The 10,326-nt window shown below is 33.7% G+C and overlaps 1 protein-coding gene across 1 annotated transcript in view; it reads right to left on the reverse strand.

The window, feature by feature from the left end:
* Positions 1-7,434, reverse strand: part of LOC132754111 (deoxynucleoside triphosphate triphosphohydrolase SAMHD1-like) — a 29,915-nt gene extending 22,481 nt beyond the window's left edge. The window contains exon 1 of the mRNA XM_060744708.1: positions 7,320-7,434. The gene's annotated coding sequence lies outside the window, so the exon portion shown is untranslated. The remainder of the gene's footprint in view (positions 1-7,319) is intronic.
* Positions 7,435-10,326: the final 2,892 nt, after the last annotated feature.

Below are 10,326 nucleotides of genomic sequence, written 5' to 3' on the forward strand. Positions count from 1 at the left end.
CGAAATGACATGCCGATTTCATGTTGGGGTTTATGAGACTCGCAAGTCATGAGAACTGCAAGTTCACTGTTAATGATAAAATTGCAGATAAGTACGTGTTTTTTTCATATTTCAAATAGTTTCTGGTCACTTAAATTTATTGCGTCCAGCCGCTGTACTAGGACTGCAATTTATAACCATGTTTTAAGTTTAATGTTGCCCTAAGAGGAACTTTGGTAGCTGAACTTGTAAAATTTATATCTTAACAATACGTATGACTATATAAAACATATCATATACATGTATAAAGACATGTCCTCCTACCTACCTACTTATCTACCTACCGAGCTACTTATCTTTTGGGTCAGAAAACATACATGTAGGCCTACATGTATATATAATATTTGTGTGACCCTTTTTTATCATTTCGATCTATAAACTAATGTATTTACATAATGGATTTTACATCAGTTTGTTAAATGTAGGTTATCTTATTTCTCAAAATCCGAAATAGTTAAATTAGGTTTTCATATTTTCTAAAAATTAAAAACGAATAAATTGTGTATACTTGTTTGTTTTTCGTAACTATGGAGTTTATTCCATTGCAACTATTGAAAAGAAAGTATTAAATCAAGTAAGGTGTGATGTTTACTAAATCTGATAAAGACAAGATAATACAAAACTACTTTCCTTTTCCTTTATTACTAAATAAAGTACTTTGATATCAATGCAATATCCTCCCCTTGCAAGTTCATAAAGGAACGCAGGCAAACGGTTCAAATGCAAATATTCCCCGTGAATGAGAGGATCATGGGCAAGTTGTTTTAAAGAAACGCAGGAATAGGGTTAAACTGCAAATATATTCCCCGTGGATGACAGGCCATGGGCAAGTTCTTTCAAAGAAACACAGAAAAAAGGGTTAAAATGCCAATATCCCCCGTAAATGACAAGGTCATGTGCAAGTTATTTTAAAGAAACGTAGGGAGAGCAGGGTTAAACTGAAAATTTCCCTCCACGTGAATGAGAGGGCCGCGGGGCAATTTCTTTTAAAGAAATGCATGTAAAGGGTTAAACTGCAAATGTCCTCCCCGTAAATGAGAGGGCCGTGTGCAACTTGTTCAAAACAACGCAGGCAAAGGGTTAAACCCGTGAATGACAGGGCCGTGGGCAAGTTGTTTTAAAGCAACGCAGGAAAAGTGTTGAACATTAAATATCCTTCCCGAGAATGGGTGAATAAGAGGGCCGTGGGCAAGTTCTCTTAAAGGAATGCATAATACATGAGAACCGGCAAGGGGGACACACTGATTTCCGATATCTTAAAAATCATGGGCGGATATAAAATACTCCACAGTACAACCTGTCTAGACCGGCCAGCTGTACAGCAATAACATTTTACAGTATCAGTATCTTTTCTTTCCAAAGAAAGACTTTACTCAATAATTTTATAATTTTACCCCTCCCCAACAACCAGGAATACCCCCCCCCCCCCCCGGCCAAGATTTCGACTTTTTTTCGTTCCAAATATGTTAAAAATTAATTTCATTTTACTGCATTGTACAAATATATAGGAGAAGACCTTTATAAGCTTTATAGCTTTCGGCTCTTATCTTTTTCATTCATGTATCTACTTAACAACATGTTGTATCATTGTTTGAAATAAACTATTTTTAAACCCCCAAGAGTAAAATCTCCCAGGAAACCTTACATGCGTGTTGCCGTAACAGGTACATGTAGGTAAATTGATAGTATTACGGTATTTATAGAAAAATAAACGCGCGCGCGGGTGTGTACTTGTTTGTGTGAGTTGGCTTAAACGTAAAATCCGTTTTATTGCTAATTATTCAATGTAAACAAACTTTAAACATTGCAATATTTAAAGGCCTTAATTCGATTTATTTAACGTTTCAAAACCAAAATTTACTATGTTTTCCCATGGCAAGTTAAGTGATAAAATCGATCCAGATATTTTTCTTTAAACATGTATAATACAAATCATAATTTAGAGAAAAAAGACGCGCGCGTGTATGTACTTGTCTGCATGCTTACAATTTGCCAAAGTTTGTCTACCAATGAAATCGCTCTAGCTAATTTGTTTAAATTTTCCGAAGTATTTTAACTCAACTGTATGTATTAAATACGTTAAATGAGCTCAGCCAATTACATAATGCACTCGGTTCGAATAGGCGGGGCTATTAAACTGTAAGTCGGCTATAGGTTATATACAGAGTTTTAAGAATCTAATTTTCTTGCTTCACTTCATTCGCTCAAAAATTAATTTCTTAAAACTCTGTATAAAACCTATAACCTATACATATACGCTAATTAAACTAAGAGTACATGAAACGTAAGATTCCTTTTGCAAAGTATTAAATTGTAAAGAAAAGTTTAACCTCTTAACCTTTAGAATTTTATCGGTGAGGGTAAACATTGGACTTATAATTTACAATACTCGTTATAATTGAATTATAATAGCAGGTCAAGTACCACACCGTATTACCGGCGGCAGTGATGGCAGATCACTGCAGTGATGGCAGATATCTGAAAATTACCAATCGGTACAGGTAGGTTATAAATTTGGTTGGTTTAATTATATTACACAAATACGGCCCATATCATTGCTATAAAACTATTGTCCATTGAATGGAGATACTGTAAGGTAATTTTGGACTCGTTTTTACCTGTTTTAAGACTATTTTGAGCAGGTTAAAAGTGAAAGCCTTGGAAAAAATCCGTGAAAATGTCTGTTTTCTGTTCAAAATATCTCAAGTTTTAAGTAAATGGCAGGATTTCCTGTTATCAATATAGACGTTCATCCATTTGGGGTCACGCAAGCCAAATATCTACCCCGTGAGCCTTTTCTTGAAAGTTTTACAGACGCTCAATCTTGTCCGGTCGAAGAAAAAATGCTGCCGTTGTAGGCAGATACATATTATAAATGCTGCCGTCGATGGCAGGAATACCACGAAAGTGGCTAACATTCTGACAGAAAATCAAGTTCAATCTTTTATCAATTCCTCTTTTCTTTGCGTCCTTTTAGTCGGAATTGAGACGTTAAACTATCATTTCTTATATTTTCTCAAGATAGAAAAGTTATTAATGCGGTGTGTGCATCGAAAAAAGCTTTTTAGCAACATGCAGTTACAATACAAAAAGTGATGATTTAGTACGACAAAATTTCACTATAAATAGAGAAATGAACATGAAAAACTTCATTTTTCTATATTCATGCATGTGTGCTTGATCTGTTCATATGAATTGAAAGGTCAAAAAAGAGAAAAAGAATATAACAAATCAAAAAATTCTAGTTTTTTTCCTATAAATACAGGATTTATTTTCATCTTGTGATATGGATCATCGAAAGGTTCATCTTTATAAGTTGTCATGGTTACAACTTAAATGAATGAAAAAATATATAGTTAAATGGGAGCACGTGATGTTATAATGTTGTTAATAGTTTAGCATAGTAAATGTAATTCAAAGGCAAACTACAACGCTATTACAAACATGAAAATTTAAAGAAATGAATCCACGTTGTCGTGTTTTTCAAGAACTTGATAATATAGGAAAATATTTGAACTGTCAATAATATTATCTTTCCATTTTACATTAACATACATTGTTTTATGATACACTGATGCCAGTTGCGAGGTTAATAGTCTCCCCTTTATTACATCAATTTAATGATTTATAATCTGCGCCGATTAAGTAAATTTCAGCCTTTATTTGTCATAAAGCGATGAACATTATTACCTCGAGAAAATAATGTCATATGCTAGCAAATGAATATCCACGTACAGAAGTTACTTGCTGTAATATGCAATTGGCGTTATGTCTTAAAAAGGGAGTGCGCTGCTAAACTTAAGATACATATAGTATTGTATGCATGTAACTGACAGACACAACAGATCAAGCACACATGCATGAATATAGAAAAATGGAGTTTTTCATGTTCATTTCTCTATTTATAGTGAAAATTTTGTGGTACTAAATCATAACTTTTTGTATTGTAACTGCATGTTGCTAATAAGCTTTTTTTCGATGCACATACCGCATTAATGAAAAAAATCAAAAAATCTACAAAACAGCAATTTTTCTTCAAAATTATATGTGAGGCCATGTTTTAACATGGAAAAACGCGTTTTTTGGGTAATTTCGTTTTTTTTTTTTCCATCCTTTTCTGTTAACCCATTACCAGATATATATACGCCTTTCTACGCCTTTTTCACCCCACCCCCCCCCCTCCTTTTTTGCTTTCTCAAATGGTGAGAAAATGCCTTATTTAGGCCCCCAAACACTTGTTTTTGTTTGATAAATGTTGTTTAAAAAATTGACCACTTTTTCGGCGCCCCCCCCCCCCCCCACCCCCATCCAAAAGATACATCAGGGGGTTGCCAGAAGGGGATGTGCCCCCTTCTGTTTGGGGGTTTTGAAGGGGGGCTGAGTCCCCCTCATCGCCAAGAAAACTTTGGACTTGTGGAAGGCTAAAAATGGCGCCAGGCCGATCATAAGGTAACGTGTAAACAATGCTGAAAAGCCTTTGACTCTATCTCAATCCATTGAGAAGTGGCAGCACTTTGAAATCAATTTTGATGGAAAAAATCAACGCAAAATAGTGATTTTTGGCAATTTTGAGATGTCCCCTAGTTGCTATGGTAACAGGAAATTTCAGACTGAACATGTTGTTGCAAAGGCAATGGTCCAGTCAACATTTGTGCCAAGTTTGATTAGTATTGAAGCAGTTTTTATAGTTTTATAGCAACTTGAACTTGTAACGGGAGACCTTTCAATGAAAACAGCCATTTTTCACAAGATGCTCATGGGGTAATGGGTTAATAACTTTTCTATCTTGAGAAAATATTAGAAATGATAGTTTAACGTCTCAATTCTGACTAAAAGGACGCAAAGAAAAGAGGAATTGATAAAAGATTGAACTTGATTTTCTGTCAGAATGTTAGCCACTTTCATGGTATTTCTGCCATCGACGGCAGCATTTATAATATGTATCTGCCTACAACGGCAGCATTTTTCCTTCGACCGGACAAGATTGAGCGTCTGTAAAACTTTCAAGAAAAGACTCACGGGGTAGATATTTGGCTTGATTGACCCAAATGGATGAACGTTTATATTGATAACAGGAAATCCTGCCATTTACTTAAAACTTGAGATATTTTGAACAGAAAACAGACATTTTCACGGATTTTTCTAAGGCTTTCACTTTAAGTCTGCTCAAAATAGTCTGAAAACAGGAAAAAACGAGTCGAAAATTATCTTACAGTATCTCCATTCAATCGACAATAGTTTTATAGCAATGAATTGGGCCGTATTTGTGTAATATAATTAAACCAACCAAATTTATAACCTACCTGTATCGATCGGTAATTTTCAGATATCTGCCATCACTGCCGCCGGTAATACGGTGTGAGTACGCGTTTGTCAAATTTTGATATAAGACCTGACTCTATATATCTTGTTAAATCAAATTATAAACATTTTCCAATCTACCTCCACTTTTTTATGGTATCCACTGTTGTTAATAGAACCATTAAATTTTAAGTAGTTACATTTTACTTAGTTGATATATTGATTAAGAAATAATATCAGTTTGGAGTTTTGTTTCAAAGGAATTGACCACGAAGGCCGTAGGCTTGAGTGGTTAATTTTTTCGCATCAAAACGACAAAACCGGTATTAAATAACCGATAAACATCGCTCAGGCCGATGTTATTCCGATTCTAAAAAAATAAAATAAGGGAAATCACTAATGTTATTTTTTTTCAAGCGGAGATTACTCCCGTTATTTTTTCTTTGTCTATAGTTTCAAAATCACGAGTAGTTTAAGAATATATTCTAACACTTCTCGCGATTTTGTCACTATAGTCAAAGAAGAAAATAGATTGTGTAAAACTGCTAATAAACACTGGAGAGGGACTAATTGTACTAGTATATGCGGCTGTTATTTTCTTCCCTCGATTATATTGTTTACAAAACCTTTTATTTAAAAAGCAAAATTAAAAAGAGCATTTTATTGATATTTTTTTCAGTTCTTATTATGTTTTCTCTTCATACAATACTGAAATAATATCACAAATACACTAACGCCGTAGATTTAATCCATATCAGTTAATAAATATTTTGACAAAACGGCGCCAATCCGTAAGCAGCGTAATGACGTCATTATAAGTATAAACGCACATAATTCACAGTGTCACTAATTCTTTCCTTATACCTAGATATCACCGTCATGGTGTAGTCCTTCATTGAAAGACACCACATTTTCTTTGTTTTACAGTTTGACGTTTATCGGAAAATAGCGGATTTGACCCGTGTAAAAAATAGCGTCAAATCCGCGGTTACGTCTAAATATTTGGACTACGTCATGGTGGTAACTACAAATTAAGGGGGTGCTACTCCAACAAGAAAAGCGGGAATTTGACCCCTCAGACATTTATCTGCCTCTGACAAAAATTCCGCCCCGGAAATTTGTCCCCATTGTTAAATTTGTCCCCATTGTTTTCTTAAATCAGACGTTTGTCACTTCGAAGAGCGAACATTCGCATCCCTCCCGTGTTAAATTTATTATATTATAGAATGAATTTCAAGAAGAAACAAATAATTTACAATTTAAATTCAAATATACCATTAACAATTATAGAACTGATATGTGTATAAGATCAATATGGTGACATATTTCTGCCACCAGATAACCATATAACTAACTAGTTAATTAAAAGGTTATCTAGTTACGTAACTAGTTAATCACTTAATATTAAGCTGGTAAAATAATAAAAGGATGGCAGTTGTAGGCACTAATATGCATTTATTTCCCGTTATAATCTTTTATTTATTGAAAAAATAACTAGTTACGTAACTAGTTAACCATATAACTAACTAGTTAATTAAGAGGTTAACTAGTTACGTAACTAGTTAACCATATAACTAACTAGTTAATTAAGAGATTAACTAGTTACGTAACTAGTTAACCTCTTAATTAACAAGTTAGTTATATGGTTATCTGGTGACAGAAGTATGCCACCATAGATCACTAACAAAAACTTATAATTAATTATAATTATCATCTCCTATGCGGAACATTAATATAAAGAAAACTGAAGAAATCAATCAAAAAATATAAGTCCTTTCAAAAGTTCCACACAGTGGTACGTTGGGGAGGGAAATATCTGCATAAAAGGCCAAATATTCGAGGCGCTACATGTTCGAGGAGCCAAATGCCCTTGATTCCCTATTTTAATCATTAACACGAAAGTTTGCGTCGCATATCATTACATAACAAAGTGTTATTTTATAAAAAAAAAAAAGCATGCATAATTTAGGGCTACTTACGGTATATGAGTTATTTTATCAATAATCCTGCACACTCTATTTGATTACTATAACTTTTATAAGTGATATTTATACTGAACAGAAAACTCGAGCGTTTCATCCAATAACCACTTTGTTCTGCTTAAATTGAAGTTAGATCAATATAGAATATCACGTTCATGCATGTTCACAACATGCTCAGTTGTTTTAATCGATAACACCTGATGATAAGGCACATGTTTTGAAGTTATATGATATATAAATCAATGTCTTTTAACGGGTACAGATTTTACCAACCACGTCTATGCATCTTAAATTACATTTTACATAAAAGCGTTCACATGGAGACCATGTTCGATACGTGTTAGGAAGCATTTCACATGCTTATTGTGTTTCATATATTCGGATTACAAATATTTTCTCTCACAAAATAAATCTATCCAAACAAACAACTAAAACATATATAAATGTTTGTAAAAGGGTTCGATCCTCTATTCGCCAGTACTGCAGTTAATGGAAATACATGTACCTGCGTTGTACCCACAATAGTTGCATTTTTTCATTTTTCTTCATTTGTATTATTTTCAAGAGTATTAAAATGTTTAAAGCAGCACGCCTCCAGATTCGTGCTAATTTTCATGAAAATTTGAAAATGTATTTAACAGTAAAATATTGAGAAGTAACCAAAAGAATGTAATTTACGCATTATCAATGGCACTTACAACCCATGTAAATACAGTTATAAATACTGAAAATTGGGTCATTAATCGCACATAACATGTAAATTATTACAAGCATTTTGAATCTTCATACTTTTTTTAAAATCTTAATACATTTTCCTCAGGTTTGATTTTAATGAAATATTTTTATTCATCTGAGGCGTGCAGCTTTAACATTGTTAGTGAAACCTGATTGCCCCTACCTTGTGTAACTATATACATGACGGCACGAAATAGTTATGTCGGGGTGTCTCTAATCTGGTTCCCTGTCCTATTATGGTTCCCATCCAGGGAACCAGTCTACGATGTCTCTTATTCGGGATAACTCGATGCTTATTGAATAGAAATCAACCACTTCATACTAGTACTTAAAACGTGAAGCCCTGAACAAACAATACACATTCTGAACGACACGCTTTCTGATGACTTTTGAGATAAGAACTGTCAAGTTAGATTGATTTTTTTCTTTGATCACGATAATGTCCCAATTATAATTATAACTCATGCAAGCTGAACATCACTATTTTCCCCTTTCTTAATTCTGTTTATTTTGTTCTTCAGAATACCTAATGTCATCAATAAAAATCATAATCGAAGGGCTCCTTTTTGGCTGAAGTAATGTTTGAACATTTTTTTGCACTTAAAAATGGGCAACGAAAATTCCACACAATGTCCACTTCAACTATGTACATAACAGTTTCATCGGAGATAATATTCAAACGTTGCCTGTATATTATACAACACGGAGAATCACGGAGAATCACGGAGATTCACGGAATTAATATTCAAACGTTTCCTGTATATATGTACAACACAGAGAATCATGGAGAATCACCGTGAATGACGTGAGATACACGGAGGTCCACGGAAATCCACGTAGGTAATATTCAAACGTTGCCTGTATGTATGTAAAACACAGAGAATCACCGTGAATGACGAAGATCCACGGAAATCCACGTAGAAAATATTCAAACGTTGCCTGTATGTATGTACAACACGGAGAATCACTGAGCAAACGTTTCCTGTATATATATATACACAATACGGAGAATCACGGAGATAATAGTCAAAAGTTGCCTGTAAATATGTACAACACAGAGAATCACGGAGAATCACGGAGAATCACGGAGGTCTCTTGAGATAGTATTCGAACGTTGCCGTTTTGCAAAACGAGTCCATAATAAATTGCCAATATATGAGATGACGTAAATTGAGATGTATTTTTTGTCAGTTCAATGATTGATTCTCATTTGCAGATGTTCATATAAATATATGATATAAAGTTTATTTTAAGAGACAAAATAAAATCGCCATACCATATGCACAAATTAAAGGACCATTGTCTCGAAAATGGCGAAATTTATTTTCTGGTTCTATTCAGAAAACCTGTCATAAAGAAAAATCTAGGACATCTATACTGGTAATATTTCATATTTAAGATGTCGATATACTTATAATTTTGGAATGGAATAGAATTTTAATATTTAAGAAAGTTCATTTTTCAGTTCTAGAATTTATGAAATATCGTACTTAAGTGAGAATGAGTGATTTAGCCATTAGATCCGAATTATCATGACACTGTTGTTTTTATTATATTATGAGGTACAAGTTGGAAACAATCTTTTCTTCTTCTACATATTTTTAAAGAGATATTTATTTGATTTCCATTTATGTGTAAAGCCGGACAAGCCAAATCCGACTCTCGTTTTGCAGTTCTGGTCTATGACTTCTTCGTATAACAGCACTGTTATATTTATAATTGTGTTACACTTCCATAATATATCTGTTATATTAGCCTTATATCACTGTTATATTAGTCATCTATCGTATTAGCCGTGTATCACTGCAATAATTGCCGTATAATACTGTTATATTAGCCTTGCATCAGTGTTATATTAGCCGCGTATAACTGTTATATAAGCCGTGTATTACTGTTATATTAGCCTTGTCGTGTATCACTGTTATAATAGCCGTGTATCACTGTTATATAAGCCGAGTATCACTGTTATATTAGCCAGCCGTGTATCACTTATATATTAGCCGCGTATAACTGTTATATTAACCATGTATTACTGTTATATAAGCCTTGTCGTGTATCACTGTTATAATAGCCGTGTATCACTGTTATATAAGCCGAGTATCACTGCTATATTAGCCAGCCGTGTATCACTTATATATTAGCCGTGTATCACTGCTAAAATAGCCGTGTATCACTGTTATATAAGCCGAGTATCACTGTTATATCAGCCGTGTATCACTGTTATATTAAACGTGCATCACTGTTATATAAGCCATGTATCACTGTTATA

Source organism: Ruditapes philippinarum, unplaced genomic scaffold (genome assembly GCF_026571515.1).
Source record: "Ruditapes philippinarum isolate M1 unplaced genomic scaffold, ASM2657151v2 ctg9264_1_1_1_1, whole genome shotgun sequence".
Lineage (NCBI taxonomy): Eukaryota > Metazoa > Mollusca > Bivalvia > Venerida > Veneridae > Ruditapes > Ruditapes philippinarum.